At 28.8% G+C, this 18,454-nt stretch overlaps 1 pseudogene; it reads left to right on the plus strand.

The window, feature by feature from the left end:
- On the plus strand, positions 3,735 to 7,167 carry LOC109357779 (annotated as a pseudogene).

An 18,454-nucleotide genomic window follows, 5' to 3' on the forward strand; every position in this document is an offset into this window, starting at 1 on the left:
TGGTAGCACGTATCCTTTTCTCGGCATCGCCCTAAATCATACATCCTTCTCGGATTACTTTCTTTAAAATTAATTTCCGAGTTTGACTATTTAATTCCAACACCTTGGATACTTGGCTTTTTATTTCCAATTACGGTGTTATACCAAAATAGTTTTTATATCACATACACATACTAGGGTTATTACATCTTCAACCAATCAATCCAAATAGTCAAACACAATTCATATCTCTCGCCCAAGCAGGGACTAGTCGCCCAAGCGACAATTCGCCTTTAAATCTCAAATAGACTGAAGCTTTCCTCACCTAGGCGAAAGTATTATCGCCCAAGCGAGACCTCTCTGCCCAAGCGAGAGGGTTCTAGAAACTCATGAAAATTCTGGAGTTTTTTTTTTTCGCCCAATCGAGTTTTTGCTCACCCGGGCGAAAATCAAGGAAATTTTTTTTCCGCCCAATCGGGTTTTTGCTCGCCCGAGCGGACTTTCGGTCGCCCCTGCGACGCCCTGGTCGCCCAAGCAAAAATCTAGGAAATTTTTTTTTTTTCGCCCAAACGGGTTTTTGCTCGCCCGGGCGGACTTTCGGTAGCCCGACGACGCCTGGCTCGCCCAGACTAATGGGATTTAGACAGAATGCTCATTTTTGTCATTTTCGACAACCAAGACACATTTAAACATGGTTTTTCAACCACCTGCACTCAGAAAATTTTCCAACAACATTCATATACAATATTCAACACATTTCATCAACAATCATATATATTCAAAAGCATTCAAACATACAAACTCTTGGATTTCTTAAAACCCAATTTAACTCCAAAACCTTTGAGATGGTTTAGGAGATCTGGGTGTCATATTCGGACACCACTATGTCACGATGTGTTCTCTCTCACCTTAATGAAGCGTGCCTTTACTTGTCAACTACGGTTGGTTTGTTTTCGAGGTTCGAACACCGAAATCTTCGTAACTCTTCTTTGAAAATGCAAGAGTGGATGATTGAAGTGTGAAGTGTGAGGGTTTAAGGGAAAGAGGGAAATCAGATTTTTAACTAGGCAATGATGACCAAATCTCCTAGGGTGGCTCATGATGAGCTCATGAGATATGGTGAAGGTGATGGGAGATTTGCTTTATGGAAGTCAAATCTCTCATCCCAATGCGTAATGATCACCTTGCGGACACGTGTGATAACCATTCCCGAGCATTATCGGTCAATACTCGATCGGGTATTTTAAATCGTCTGATCCTAATATCCGATTAGAATTTCGGATTTCGGCATTCCGAGTGAAAAATATTTAGAAAATAGGTATGAGTGTAATCAGAGTCTATTTTGACTCGAAATTAAAACAGGAAGCCAACGGCGCGATCGGAATTCGATTCCGAGTTACGGAACTCAAAAGGACACGTTTTGAGCCGTACCGGGCGGATTTCGGCCCCCACAGTGGTCCAGAACCGACTGTCTCCAAAAATTACCAAAATTTACCACAAAATCGAAAATAAAATTTTAAGAATAAAACTCAACTATAGTTTCGTCTAATTCTTTACCGAAAATTCCCAAAAATTCATTTTCGAATATATAATTAATAAAAATATTAGTAAAATCTTATAATTCAAAATCGTAAAATTCGCGGTGTTACATTATCCGTTTCTATTAACAATGAAACAAATATGATTTTTTTTAATTAAGATCACATATATTCCTATATAAAAGAAAACATGATTTGAAATATCCAATATTTACATTGGGAAATGATTCTCTTAGTTAGAAAGACAAAATATTACTTTTGCACTATGATACAAATATTATCTCATTATATCGAGGGATGACAATAGGTATTTGGACTCATGTGTGTCTGCAAAAATTACCTAAAGAGTCGGGTCTGGGTCTATGTTTTTTGACCCGTAGTAATGAGACCCAAAATTTTAATTCCGGTTTGAAACACAAAACCGATGGAACCGAACCGAACCAAACCGCAAAATATGGTTCGGTTCGGTTTCGCGGTTCGGTTTGATTATTTTTTTAAGGAACCGTTTATGTTCGGTTCGGTTTATGGTTTTAGAAATTTAGGAATCATTGAAACCGAACCGCATATTAAAGAAATATATGCTAGAGATTAGAGAATAATGTCTTATTATTGTTTAAATTCTTCAACCAATTTTCTAGCTTAAATTATCAATTTTTGTGTGAATTGTAGTGTTATATATGTTACTAAATTGTTATCAAGTTAATATTATATATGTTATTTGTTACAAAATTGTTTCATAGTGTCTTATGATTTGGAACATATTTTGTAACTTATGTGATATTGAGTTTGAAACTAACATATATTATATATTGTATTGTTACATGTGTTACTAATTATGAGATGTAAGGTTATAAATGTAACTATTATATATTTTATTAATTGATATATATAACTAATCATGAATTGTGTTGTTATATATGATGCATAATTTTTTATAATAATAGTAGTAATGTTTATCTATTTATGGATAAATAATATCTCTTGTAATACATTTTGAATTTTCAATTGATGCAAGATTTTTTATAAAAAAGTAAAGGGAAAAACCGTGGAACCGAACCGAACCATTCAAGAGCGGTTCGGTTCGGTTCTTATAGTTAAATTTACGGTTAATTGAGTAGAACCGAACCATATATTTTTGATCGGTCCAGTCACTAAAATACACCAAAAACCGAACCGAACCGAAATTTTACACCCCTAATTTTAATACCCACTATTCCTTCCTATATATATGGGAGATGATTCACTTACTCTAATAATAAGTTTAAACAACTTACTCCAGATCTTAGCAATCAATCGTACAGAAATCTAATGGTTTAAATTAGTTAATAGATCTATATCATCATATTTTCCTAAAATTGATGGTTAAGATGTGGAATATGTGAATCTCTATATATATGTTATTAATCCATAATATTATATTATTAATATGTAAATATAATTGATATGTTGTTAAACAATGATGTTACATTGTTAAGTAGCAATGTGATGTTATGCTGTTAATTGATATGCATAATATAATATTATGTTGATTAAACAATTCTTATTAAATAAATTTTACTTCATAATGTTGAAATACTTAATTTAAAATGTGTTTAAACTTTAAAATATGTTTTATAATTTTTCTATATTTGATTACTTAAATAACATATAAGATTATATTAAACAAATACACAATTAAAAAAATTACTAGAAATTATTTTTAATGTTTTTTAATTTGTGGGAACTTGCAGATCCACTAGGTACCCAAAAATTCATGGGTAGCAAACCAAACGAGTATTAGCATGGGTCTAGGACAGGTCTGAATCCAAAAATGAAGCAACAGAGCAGGTCTGAATAATACACTACCCGGACTCAACCAAACTCATTGTCATCCATAATTATATCTTACTAATAAAAGTGTAAAATATGATATACAATAACCCACCTTAAAAAATGAAATATGTGATGATGTAATTAAACTTGCATTAGTTGAGTAATGATCCTATTCATTAACAGAAATGCAAATATTACAAAAAAAAAATAATATGATAAAATATTTTATCCTTTATATACAATAAAAAATTCACTTTTGTTGTTAAAAATAATTTAAAATCACTCTATGGTACTTGTTAGTTGTTACCATTAATTGTAGTCCATGTCCACACGAGTCATTTTCTGTGCACAAGTTCCTCAAACGTTGGGACTTGGGCGTATATATATATCCTTGCCATGCCTTCCTTCAAATCTCAAGAGCCTTCGTTCTTAGTCCTCTCTTCCTGGACCCATTTCTTCTATAAAAAAAATACACTCAGAAATGGCCCTTCGAAAACTCTTCACAAAGCGTCGTTTCGACTGTTCTCAAACGACGGTGTCGTCCGCAATATTAGAAAACAAAACTTTATCGTCTCCGTCTCTCCAATCCAAAACCGTTTCAAAAACCAGCTTCCACCACCGCGAGTACCTTACTTCACCGGAATCTAGCGACGGTAGTTTTTTCCGTCGTTTTCTCCTCCGGCGATCCGTGTACAACTCTGCGCTGTTTCTCTCCATCCCTGTCGGAGAGAAGCTCCGGGAGAAGCTAAAAGGCATGAATAACATCGTTGCCGGCGATAAACTAAATCTTTTTCCGGCGCCGGGAAATGGAATATCTGTGGAAGATGTGAGGAAGATTATTAGGGCGACACAGGTGGAGAAGGTGAAAGCGAAGCTGAGGGATATTCCAGAAACTTCGATTTCTTACAGTGAGTTTTTGCGCGTGTGTGTTGAAGCTTGTCAGAATAATAGTGATCAAGGTGCTGAGTTTGCGAAGATGTTGGATGAGTGTGGAAACGTCATCGTTTTGGGGAACGTTGTGATTCTCCGGCCACAGCAGGTATTCGACTCTTTCCTCTATACAGTTGCTGGTTACTATGACATCCTCGTTTCTCCCTTTTTTAATTATTCAAATATATTCATATTTATATCTTCAACATTTTTAATTCTAACATTCATAAATGTCTCACATCTTTGATATTTTTAAATATGTTTTATGTTTTTATGTTTGTATTTCTCTTTTATATGACCTTGTTATATAAAAATACATACGTGAGAATTGTAGATATAAAAATAGAAAAATGTAGAAGTACTGAAAAGCATTGTTTAGTGTTATTGGAATGTAGATCGGTGCTCCCAATTATGTCTACAATCCCATTATAAAATCATACATAACTTAAAAAAAAAATTAGAAATCAACATTTTTATATTATTTATTAAAATTAGTTTCTCGAGATATATTAGAATGATTTTATTGTTATACACTAATGTGCCTCTCTATCACACACAGCCTAGATTAATGTATTTTCTTTTGTTTTTTAAGCATTTCTCTATTCATTAATGGAGTCCTAACTCAATCTTTTCACGGTTGCATTTTTTTTATTATACACAAAGTCGAAAAATCAAATTACAGGTAATATATTGCATCAAACATGAAAAACTAACCTCGTGTTATAATGATCCTTCTAAACATATATGCCAAGGAAAAGAAATCTCGGTCCTTAAATATTTCATAGGTTTTTAGGACTTAGGATATAAAAATCCGAAGTCCCCTATTTGAGCAATATTAATGCTACATGTGCCTAGAAAATATCATATGTGAATTATTATATACTAATTTTTAGGAAAATATAGTATGTGTTATAATAACAATTGTCCAGTATTATTTAGGACATACAAACAAGAATTTAGCACCAAAAAAAAAACAAGAATATTAACATCAAAAAAATTAAGTATAACATTAATTGGTATATTAAAACATACATTTTAAAGAAAGGGATTTTATTTTCTCTTCCTTCAAGAATATAGATGTTTATTAACATCCTCTGTTATATACAGTCCTATTCTATCACTAAATAAATTTCAAAAGCAAAAACCAATAAATAACTGATTAGTAAGTAACAAAGTGGAATTCTAAGTTAACTGCCTTGAAAAATGTTTAATACAATTTTTTGTTCAAGTAGAACACGTTGTGGGATCGCACATCTTGTTTCGAACAGAGACAACGGTTGTCTCATAGCGTGCTCCACTCACATGTATATTTCTCTTCCGTTGAATAATAAAAAAAAGAGTGGTTATGAACAAATTCACGCATGGTAAAAAAACCTTTTCAAATAAACAACAAATTTTGCACCGTTTGTTTCTACGATCAAAAACATTTTGGACATTTTCTTAGCAGAGGTAGGCTTAGCTGGGGAGGGTTAAGTGAAATAATATGAGGCGTCAGAAGATGATCAATGATCACTTGGTGGCACTTATATTATAGCAACTTTGACGTGTGTCCTGATTTTCAGCATTTGCATTTCATTCACTGTCTTCTACTTTGCTAGCTAGGTGCTCTTTCTTTTCCTTTAAAACAGGAAAATGATCGCATGTGAAAGTTAATACAGTGTATTTCAAGAAAGAGATTGACGTAGGACAAATAATATTACAAAATCTCGCAATTTTTTAAGATGATTTTGATGTTTGTATTGAAACTCTTGTCATTAGAATTAAAGATCCATTCCATCGAAAACGTGAATGAGGTGTTGATTTTATGGCCTTGTGTTCTTGTGACCATATTTCATGCGTGCCTTCCGGAATGTGATTTTAAGCTCTAAGTTTCAACGAATGGTCCAAAAGAATAATAAAATAACGGGACCCATCAATTTATGAAGTACAATAAGAGGGATTTGATTGATTTTGTTATTTTAATTAGTTGATGTTAATATAAGGTCCGATGTCACATGTCATAGTCTGGTCGAGAAATTATTTGGTATAAGATTTGAAAACTATAATCTGAGGCCAAAAACGTGAGGTGATGAAGCCACTACTTCTATTTCCATTTGGTTTGGAATTGATTTAAAACTAATTTATCTTCATTTTGTGACCATGGCACAACTGTGTAAGAGTGGGTCTAGAATAGATTGCCCAAATCTCCTACATGAAACCCACCCAGTCCTAACTTTTAATATTATTTTTGTGATATAGCAAATTAATGTTAAGCTTTCCCAATTTCCTAATTATAACTTCAAAAGTTCTAATGATTCTATTCTGATTTACAGGTAACAAAAACAATTGAAAGCTTAATATATCAATCAATAGCCAGTCCAAATGACCCAAGAAGAAACGAACTAGAACAAATGGAAAAGCAAAAGGAGATGATTGATGACAAGGCAAAAGCCCAGGTCCGGGCCGAGCTTTATTGTGGGCTGGGCTTTTTAATGGTTCAGACCATTGGATTCATGAGGCTCACTTTCTGGGAACTAAGTTGGGATGTTATGGAGCCCATATGTTTCTTTGTTACCTCTATATATTTTGTACTTGCATACCTTTTCTTCATGAGAACTTCCACAGAACCCACCTTCCAAGGCTATTTCTATCGCAGATTCAAGGGCAAACAAGAGCGCCTCATGAACACATTTAGCTTTGACATCCATAGGTATAATGAGCTCTGTAAGGCATGCTATCCAAGTTATTATGCCGGCGCAAAATCGGAACCTTCTCCACCGCCGTTGCCAACACATATAAGAGACTTCTAAGAGCCATGCACCATGTTTGAAAGGGTTATGTGTGTGCAATCAATGTTTAAGTATTAATAAGGTAGCATGCTATAGATATCCCAGAGGAGTATATAATATATGGGTGTGCGATCTTAATCTGTATTTGGTGTTTTTTTGTCCAAGAATGTGCACCAACAAGTGAAAAGTTCAATAACCTGAACAAAACCTGTATATACATTTGAATGAGGATTACATGTTTAAAGGATGCAAGTTGCTATTAATCCCACCTGTATTCATTTTATTTGGTATATACTATAAAGAAACTAACAAGACGAGTAAAAAAACATAACTAAAGAGACTATCCTTATAGAATATCTCAAACGGCATCTACATGGTCGATATGAAGTCCTGTTGAATATGTTACTACACTAGACAGCTGAAACTTTAATTTAAAAGTGAAACATTTTCACTGAAATTTCTGTTGTCTGTTGAGAATTTATAGGCTGTGAAATGATGCTATCATCCACCCAGTACTCAAATAGTCAAATTTACATTTAGTTACATGAGTTAAAAATGAAGTTTGTTTGTGGTCATAAAGTGGAGTTGGACATCATAATTAGTGCAATGAAAAGGTACGTCTTTGGTTCTACGGGCCTTTCGTGGGTTGATGGAAATTACAGTTTTTCACACAAAAAAGCAAGTGGGTCAGTTGATTGTATTTGTAGTGCTGCACAAGGGTTGGTTTAATAAGCATTCATGTAAAAATAGAATTGAACCAAGCAAAATATGGTTTAGGTTCGTTATTGGTTTTCTTGGTTCTGACAAAAGTATGTCAGGCCCTAATTGATTTAGTTCCTGTAACCAAAAGTCAGTTGCTAGTGAGATATCGTTGGGGGAGCATATCTACTGTCTTGTACCGTGTGTTACTCAGTATACCACTTATTTTAATTGGTTAAAAAAAATTATTTAAATTAAAATTTAATAATTAAATATTTTTTTGATCAATCACAAACATCGGCACATATAGTAGTATACTTTTTATGATAGAACTAGCAAGTTACTTGTACATTTACACGGGACGGTATTTTTTTGCCGCATGATTAAAAACACATATTACATGTGCATTTATGATTAAGAATATATATGTTGCTCATGCATTCGCATGGTTAAAACCATATATGTTACCAGTGCATTCATATTGTTAAAAAATATTAATTATATATAAAATCATACAGTCAGACCATACGGTTTAACTGTTTAAATCGGATAAACTTAATATGTGACCTCTTCTGGTTTAACATCTTGCTCGACTTTTCTAACATTGTTTTTTATACATACATAACATGATATAGTTAGTAGTATCCTATTAATAAAAAAGATCATCAATAAATTTATAATTTCATTATTATTTGGTTCTAAAATAAGATTAGTATAAAAATAAATATTATTATTTGACTCTAAAATAACTACAAACAATATGTTATGATTCATATTATTATTTTAATATTGTTATAGTAACATTATATTTTAATATTGCATAGGTAATCATATTCCTTTTATTTTTAAACAAATCACATACATTATAGAGTTAATTTGTNATTTGTTGTATCATCATCTTATTATATTTGATCGTTTAACTTAATTGATTAATTGTGTATAATGTCATTTTTATAATTGATCCATAAAATTTGAGTTTTGATATTTATTTATGACATTAAAAATATAATTATTTATTTATCAATATAATTATAATTGTGTATTAAGTTTCTAATGTTAAATACTTGTGTAATATGCACAATTAATCATACACGTTATGCAATTCAATAAATCAGAATAAATTATAGATTAATGAATCCAAATATAAACAAATTATTGGAAATGATGTAAAACATTAATGAGTAGATATTACTCGATTAGTATTCCATAAATACATTAAATATAATACTGCAAATTTATATTTCATTTTTATAAATGATCCATAAATTCAAATACCAAATTGAATATAAATTGAATTAAATATTAATATTCCGAAAATTTATTATTTACGGCAAATTTATATCAATAATAAACATTGCTTAAAATTAGGGAATTATAAATAATTTAATCAAAATATAAATCAAACAAATTAATTATCACAATTAAATCAAATTGTTTTAATATTTTGATTGTCACATTATTAAATAGAAATTAATCCAAAAACGCAATCAAAAATCAAATCACAAAACTAATTTTGAGAACAATTATTTAATTTTTAGATAACGAAATAAAAGATATTAAAAAACAATCATGCCTAATAATTTTAGCTTCTAAAATGTAACTAACAATAGATTAATTGTGTATAATATCATTTTTGTAAGTGACTGAAAAATGTTGAACTTTTATGTTTCTTTATGATATTATTATTTAATTATTTCTTTATTAGTATAATTATAAATATGCATTAAATTTTCAATGTTAAACTAATCATGTAATATGCTCAATTAATCACGCTTGCATGGAGTTGAATGAATCATCACAAATTACAATTTAAATTGATCCATAAATTCAATTTTTGTAATTGATCCATAAATTCAAACAAAATTGAATATAAATGGAATTGAATATAAATATATTTCGCAAATTTATTATTTACAATTATGAAAATTTATATCTATAACGAGCATTGCTTAAAATTAACGAATCATAAATAATTTAATCAAAATATAAATCAAATCAATTAATTATCATAATCAAATGAAATTTCTTTAATATTTTCATTATTACATCATATTAAAGAGAAATTCAATCAAAAAACACAATAAAAAATCAAATAAAAAAAATAATTGTGGAGGACAATTATTTAGTTTTTAGATAATATAGCAAAATACATAAAAGACAATCATGCCTAATAATTTCAGTTTCTAAAGTGTAACTACCAATTGGTATTATTCAATTAATACATTCAAAGACATTAATGAGTAATTATTACTCAATTAACATTCCACAAATTTATTAGCTATAATTATGCAAATTTATATTATATTTTTGTGACTCATCCATAAATTCAAACAAAACATAATATAAATGGAATTAAATATTAATATTCCATAAATTTATTACTTATATAGTAGAATATAAATGAATTTAAATTGTTTTAAGTTTAACGAAATGAAGATTGGAGAATGAAATATTGGATTGTAGACATGTGAGAGAAGAAGAGAGAAATATGAAATGAAAGGGGGAGAAGAATATGGAGATATGAAGTGATAATGGTGGAGAAGTAATTCACATGTAAAAAGATATTCAATCCCCTTTATTGTGAGATGTAATTTCTTTATAGAATAAAAAATAAATGAGCTCATTAATCATTAGAATTAAATTGTACAATGAACAAAAATATTGACATGTTTTGAGGGAAAATTTTGATTGAGAGACATGTCATAGGGGACATTTAGTTTTGATGAAAGGTTGACACATGTCATAAAAACCTGAGAGATTGACACATGTAATGAATGAGTTTTTTTTGTTATATAGGTAATAAATATGTCACCCCCTTTATTGGTGAGTGCCTATAGTCAGATTCCCACAATGATACGCTTTTCACCCCTCTTAAATAGACTTCGCATCCTTGACATGTTCACATCAATTATCAATTTGAATATGATGACAGGCTCTTACTGAAGAAGCTAAAATACGTCTCCAAGAGGCAAATCACAATTCTCCTATTTCTTCACAAAATAGCAAACTCATAGATAACAAATAATAATGGCCAAAATTGGGTTAAATAACAAATGAAAGCTAGAAAATTTTATTAACTGATAAGAGTGTCGTGAATTTTTCGTGGCCTCCAACAGTGTAAGGTGTAGCCATATAGTTCCCATTCGTTGAGATGCAGAGAGGCCCATGAAGTTAAATGAGCAGTCACAACTTACATCCAAAGTAAGTGTAAATTGTGGTTAATAAAATAAGAATTTATTACGACATTTATCAAATCAGTAAATCACTTAAACAAATTTTCTAATCCTCACCTACTATTTGAACTATTTACAATTTTTAGTTTACCCAACATACCATAAAGTAAATGGAACACGCCTAAGGATAATTCTACCCCTAGTAATAATCTTATCGGCTCAAATATGATTGACATTGTCAAACTAAAACATAAGTCCCTAGTGAAAGATAGTTACATTTTAAACACCCCCATAAGCTATGAATGGGAAATGTGAATATTTAATTATATATGTTTGTGTATGGTGTGATTAAAGAAAAGTTTATCTCAAAGAATTTAGAATTCCAAAATTTTAAAACACAGAATTTTGTATCAATTATCCAACCACTGTATGTGTAGGGTCATAATTTGTTTTCTTATAACAGCATAGCACATGGGCAATGAGTTCTGTTACGCAATTTATTCCCCAACCTCTCCCCTAAATCAACCAAATTCAAAAGGTACATCACAAATTATCTATAAATAATTTATATCAAGTATGGGTTGCCTAACTAAATTTTAAGGTATCATTTAGAATCTACAAGGAAACTATGGTTATTGATTAGTATGTATAAGCTTCAAATGATTTATCGTTTTATTTAAGTAATACACAACAACCTTTGGGTGAATAGATTTGGCTCAACTTATGAGGTCGAACATATCTTGATGTCATTATTGTGAGAGTGCAACCAACAATTATGCTATAAGTATTAGGGACAAACCAATTATTATGTATACACAGTATACACAATCCTGGCCAATCTTCATTCCCGGCCAGCTCCATAAATTTTGACTGGGCCAACGTGACATGGCGTTGGACTTGTCCCAGATAGAGGGATCTTACTTGTCCCACGATTCCCTTTGTTTAAATGTTCAGTAATTATACACTATGTCTCATAAATTTTTTGTACATATATGGATTTGATATATAAAAAATTAAAAATCTAAATTATTACTAAAATATAATGAATGAGCTTAAAGTGTCTCAACAATTATTTATAAACAATGTTAAAAATATCTAATTTGACATACATTTGATATTTTTGAGAGACCATTTGAAGATTATTAATTTTTTGGAGATCTAGTTGATATAAATAAAAAATTTAAGAGAATAAAATGAGTTTCATTCTTAAATTTTTACAGCTAAAGTTGTACAACATAATATATATATATTGAAGAAGATAATAATCATAGGATTGAGTGGAAATAGAAAGTATCATGGCATGGAAATAAAAAGTATCATGGCATGGAAATAAAAAGTATCATGGCATAATCATCACCCTCCTCCATTGTCTATTCTCCATTTGCCCTTTATTTAATCATACTACTTAAATTTGAATATTATTTCCCCCACTTATTTTTCAACTACGAAACCACACAAAAAGTAAAAGACTTTTCTGTAACATGCCTTAAAATGTGGTCATTTTGGGACATGAGTTTACCGAGTTGTCACCATTTAAACTTAAATATCTTATGTACTTATTTCTCCATAGGGAGTCTATGACGACTCGATCTAGTGTTATTATACTTATACTTATAACTTTAGTAGTTTAATAGTAGGGACTCATGACCTCAATAGTTTACGGAGTAAATATTACATAAAATATTTAAGTTTCAAAGATAATATACTCAGACAAATTCATAGGTATAGAGAGGACACATGTTAAGACTAGCTTGTTACATTTTCTACAATCAAATGGTTTATCTAATATAATTGTGGGTTTATATTTGTTGTTTATGGTATGAGTGTTCGCAAGACATGTTTAATTATGTTTAATTCTATTTAGATAGTCAGATAGGATAATTTACCTAATCTCTAACTTCACTCAATTATGACCTGATAATATCCGAGAAGAGACCAATTCATCAGAACATGTTATAATAATATATAATTTTTAATATTAGGTATAACCAAATGATAGGATATGTACCCAAAAGATGATAGGATTAAAAATGATCCCAGAAGTGTGTTTATAATAAATAGAATAGTATTAATATATTATTAAAGTCTACTTATTTATATTTTAATTATAATAAAATAATACATAAATATACAGGAAAATGTAAGTATTGATAATGTATAAGTTCTATATATTATTATTGCATTATCTATTATTTATATTTAATTATCACCAATTATTCAAAAAATAATACAAATAAATAATAGATGATATATTGAGTTTTGAATATCTATAAACACTTACATTGTATAAATATTACACATAAGCATGTGGTATCAAATAACTTTAAATGAAGTGACATAGTTTCCCCTCTATAATAGCATGCCATTACCGTGCCTTTGCCACCTATGACCTAACCACGTCCATAACGTCAACCTCCTCAGGATAAAGACACACACTTCACATGCCCAGTATAATTGGGCTGAGTTAGTGTTGGAAAAGCAACTGTCTAGTTTAATTATGAAGGTTAATGTACACTAAAATATTTATATTATTTATTTTTAAGAAATAAAATATGAAATATAATTTCACCCTCTTTATTTATCTAAACAACTAAAAGATGAAAGTAATGCAAATATTCTTATGTACAAATATCATTGCTCAAAAGTTAAAAGGAACTAGTTGGTGATGTTTTTGGTTTAGTTGTTGACATCGATTGTTGAGTACAAATATCTAAGAGCAATACTAGTACTTGATTTCTTGGCCTAACTTTTTAAACAGTAGAGAGAGACAATTTTATTTTTCAGTTTCAAATGTGGAGCATGCATTTCAACTTTCCAAAAGGCCTAACGACTCAAGCATTTTATGGTGACAAAAGTATAACGTCCTTTTCTTATTTGCAAAATGCATATCCTATGGAACTAAACACCTCGATTATGTAAATGTTTTGCTGTTTTTTGGGCCCAAAGTGCATTGAATACTTAACTTTAGGCCTAAGCAACAAGGTTGTGGATTACACCACAAATTAAATAAACCCAAGTTGTGGATTTATGTATTTCACTATCTCACAGCAATCTTCTCATGACATGCACAATATGAGACTCTGAGGTTTGAATAAACGTATAAAAAATTAACATGACATGATTCTGGTCGAAATTACTGGGTTTATCGTTTGAAGCAAAAATAATTCAAGCTAATTTTCCAAGGATAAAATGTATCAAGTACTCAATTGTAATATTATTGTCTAATAAAAATAGAAATAATTGTATTATTTTTTAGCCATCTCATTATTCGCTTTAAAGTTCTTATAGTTTAGAGGTAGGATCTTATGAACTATTTATTAAAGAATAGCATCACATAAATTGAAAGAATTTTATTTAACTTTTAACTCTGATTTTTATTGTGATTAGGACTGTTCCATTGCATTAATAATCCCACAATCTAGTATGTCAATCATTCATTAAAAGTCTTGACTCCTGAGTCAAGACACAAGTGTTTACAAGGAAATCAACATAATCTTAAAATTACTAAGTTCATTGGGTGAAAATTACTATGCCAGCCACTCAAGTAACCGAAGTTATTATATCTTATACTTACAATTTAAAAATAATAATAAAATATTGTGCTGGTTGGTGAAATACCAATTAGGAAGATGAGCTGTATTTTGATTCTTTATTAAGCATGTTGATCTAATGCATTAGGCCGTCAACAAGTGACTAATATTAATTATATTATTATACTATTTATATATTTATGGTTATCCAATGCAATTAGTGGGTTATGTGTAATAAGGTTGGAAGGTCAAAACCACTAAATATATGATGAAAGCTTAGATTGTAGGTTAACAAAATATATACCAAACCTAACAAACCCATTATTGTTGGAGTCATTCCATCAAAGATGCCCATGATTTTTTGTATTTTGCTTGTGAGTGAGTTTGAATCCATTGCCTTAATTCACCGAATTCAACTTGGAATTGTTTACATGATATCCTTAGCATCCATTTTGTTTCATTTTCAAGCCTTCTATTTTCGGTTTTGTTTTTCCTTCAAAGAATAATGGAAAGTGCACGTAGGAAAAAGTGCTTTTTGCATTTGTCATTGACGGGAGTTTGTGCTATTTCAATATTTTAACTATTATAAATAGTATATTTGTTTTAACTTTTTAAGAGTATACAATAATTTTAGTTACATTAAGTAACATCAAATAAATATCATATTTGAATATTTTATTTAAGAGTTTTGAGTAGCACGTCTAGAAATCTAAAAAATGCGACCAACAAAGCATAAACTACTTATTAGATACTTGACTTTATTAAATATGATATTCAATTTTTATTTTGTATCAAACATAGTTATCTATAGAGACAAAAGTCATTTTAAGGCATTCTGAATTTGGAAAGGAGTTAGCTTTGATGAGGGATGAGAACACTCTTAACAAAAAGCCTAACAATATAAGAGTTATTTTTGTATTAAAAAATTAAATATATGAATTAAATAAAATCTTATGATTTCTAATAGAAACATCCTTTGTTTTTTAGTACTACCCAATTAATTTCATAATATCTTGATAAAGAACTAATTCATTTCATGGTGTATGATTATTCCTCTCAACAAGAGTTATTCACATAAATTGAATCATTGACATTTTAGTCGTTATAGAATTTAGCAGAAACTTACATTATTATACCAACTTATTATTAGTATCCTTTTGTTTAAAATGTACAAAAAAAAATAACAATTCACTTTTGTATTCACTGTCTCACTTTATCAAAAGCAGCAAGTAAAAATTAATTATGAACTAGTAGTTGGATTTTGGTAACTAGGCAATTGTTTATTGCTGCTGTATCCGATTCCACTATCTCACGGAAACACGAAGGAACAAAGAACCATAGCTGTTAGTTCACGTTACTCCAACATTAGAGATTAAAGAATATATGGAATGCAACAATAGAGAATATATGGAATGGAGGAAAAGTCACTTTTTAAGAAGTGCCAAAAGAAAATGAGAAAAAAAGAAAAGATAAAGCAATGAGGAGGAATGTCACTTTTCATTTTTCACTTTTAGTTGTTTCCAATCAACAACGAAAGGGCTGCTAATTTCTCAATATGGGTATGAAATTTTAGCATTAGTGTATATATCTAAATATGTATTTAGTGATATTTTTGTTAAAAAAACATTTTATTTTTTACTCTATATATATTTAAAATTGAAAATTTACACGTTCTTATGCTCTCAAATACACACATTCATAAATTTATTAATTATTTTTTTCCTACCAGACTACTGTCTAATCGCAATAAAAAAAAGGAATGTGTAGGTCATAATTATTTTTCAAATAAGGATGGAGTTTATAAAGTTATACTTCATAAGATTCTACGAGATTTTTATTTTTGGTCATGTTTATAAGTTTTTCCAAAATTTTATGTACAATAAATTAATTTATTACCAAATGTTATTCTTTAGTCAAACATTTTGAATAAAAAGAAAAGCTGAATCATAACTTTGGTAATATACAAATATTGATAAATTTAATTATGTTTCTATTGGATGTATAATGGTTCGGTTTTATTCCATTTTAATTATGCTTCTATTGGATGTATAATTGTTTTGTTACATATCATTATTGATTACTATGGTCTCCAAAATTAAGGAGTTAAGAATAAATAATGTATTATAAATTGAAATTTGCAATTTTATTATACTCAATTGCATTTAAATATGGTCAAAATTCATATATCTATATCTAAAATATTAATAAAAGCAAAACAATAAATAATCACCATTATCATATAATTTTATATTTTAAACATATATTTTTGTATTATTAATAACTACTTTATAAACTTCTAAACATTATTTTCATTGCATTCATTTTTATATTAATATATAATTAATCTTCTATATATTCCCTTATTTTTATATTCTCTTTTTCTCAACCCAAGAAAAACAAACAATAGCATAAAAAAAACATCTATAAAATGGCATTAGATGCACAAAATAAAAAATTCTCATAAGTTTTATGTATATCATATCAACTCCCACACGTTATCTTTTAAATTTGCACTCTCTATTAAATTTATATATTACATTTTATATAAATAAAAAATAAAAATATGGTTGAACGATATGGAGTGTCAGTCGACACGCTAATTATATAACTCAAATTTATTATTTTTGCAATTTTAATTGACTTATATATAAAGTAACTATATATAAAATACCTAGTATGTTTTAAGGAATCCATTAAGTGCCGCGATTAATAAAATGTTAAAGTTTTTATTATAAAACTAAAATATCTCTTCTTAAATATTAAATTGGAGTAGTAAATCATTTCCAGTATATAACTATAACAATAGATTATAAAAACATAATTATTGAATGATTTTTTTTAATAAGGTCAAGAATAAAGAGTTAAAAAAGTAATAAGAATGCATTAGAAGTTAAGTTCACTGTCTCTTAATATAAAATATTTATTTTATAATGTAAATGTACTAATTTAGTTTCTTATTATCCCGTTTCTCAAGGTTGAATTTAAGAAAATGATTAATCTTTTAATAATGTAAAATATAAATATAAATTTATTGTGAAAAAACTCGAGGATGTGTTAAGTAATTTTACGTAATGAAATAAATACTATATAAATGGAAGGAATACATGTATTATCCCACTATTTTATGTCACTTTATATATCAAAATATAATTTAATAACATTATATTTAATAATTATACTCACCTGGAAGGGGTACAATGGTGTGTTGTCAGTGGGGGTCATACATCTTCTTATAATATCATGATGCTCAAAAAGTGGGTCACCGTGTTATTATTACATGTACTAATCAGTGTTTTAAGGAAATACCAAAAAGAAAATTTTGACTTTAAAAATTTTAAATTTAATATTCTCAATATGTTAAATACATTTTTGTGCAAAATATTGATTTTTGTTTTTTCAAAAGGTAATGCGAATAAATCATTGTTAGTGTTTCAAAGACATATAAATCGTCCCACTCACATTATATAGATATTATATTTTTTATTTTATAACTTATATAGTACAATAATTTCTTATGCCTACTAAAAAATGAGTTTAAAATTTACATATTGGCCGTACAAATTTTTTACACTATAAGTATATTATCAACATTAATTTATATTATTTTTATTTAAAAATCAATAATAATTAACATATGAATAACAAAATATTTATTAATAGTGTAAAAAAATATTTACATAGTATACATATTAAATCCCAAAAAAATATATTGAATGAATGAACTTAAGATTCAGTTCGTATTTAAAGCATGATATTTTAGGCATAAAGGGGTGATCTTTCTGTGTCAAAAAATAATTCACTCATTCCCATTTCTTTTTAAATAAATTAGTTTTAGTGAAATTATATAAATTATCCATCATTTTTTCTACATCTGTATAAATCTTTATAATTTTTATACTTTCATTACATTTACCACCTCTCCCTACATAAGAAATAAGTGTAATATTTTAAACAAAAAATATGATAAATGCAATTATGTTAAACAAAACATGATATATTGTGTAAATAAGTCCAAATAATATACA

The sequence above is a fragment of the Lupinus angustifolius genome, chromosome LG10 (genome assembly GCF_001865875.1).
Source record: "Lupinus angustifolius cultivar Tanjil chromosome LG10, LupAngTanjil_v1.0, whole genome shotgun sequence".
In the NCBI taxonomy this organism is placed as follows: domain Eukaryota; kingdom Viridiplantae; phylum Streptophyta; class Magnoliopsida; order Fabales; family Fabaceae; genus Lupinus; species Lupinus angustifolius.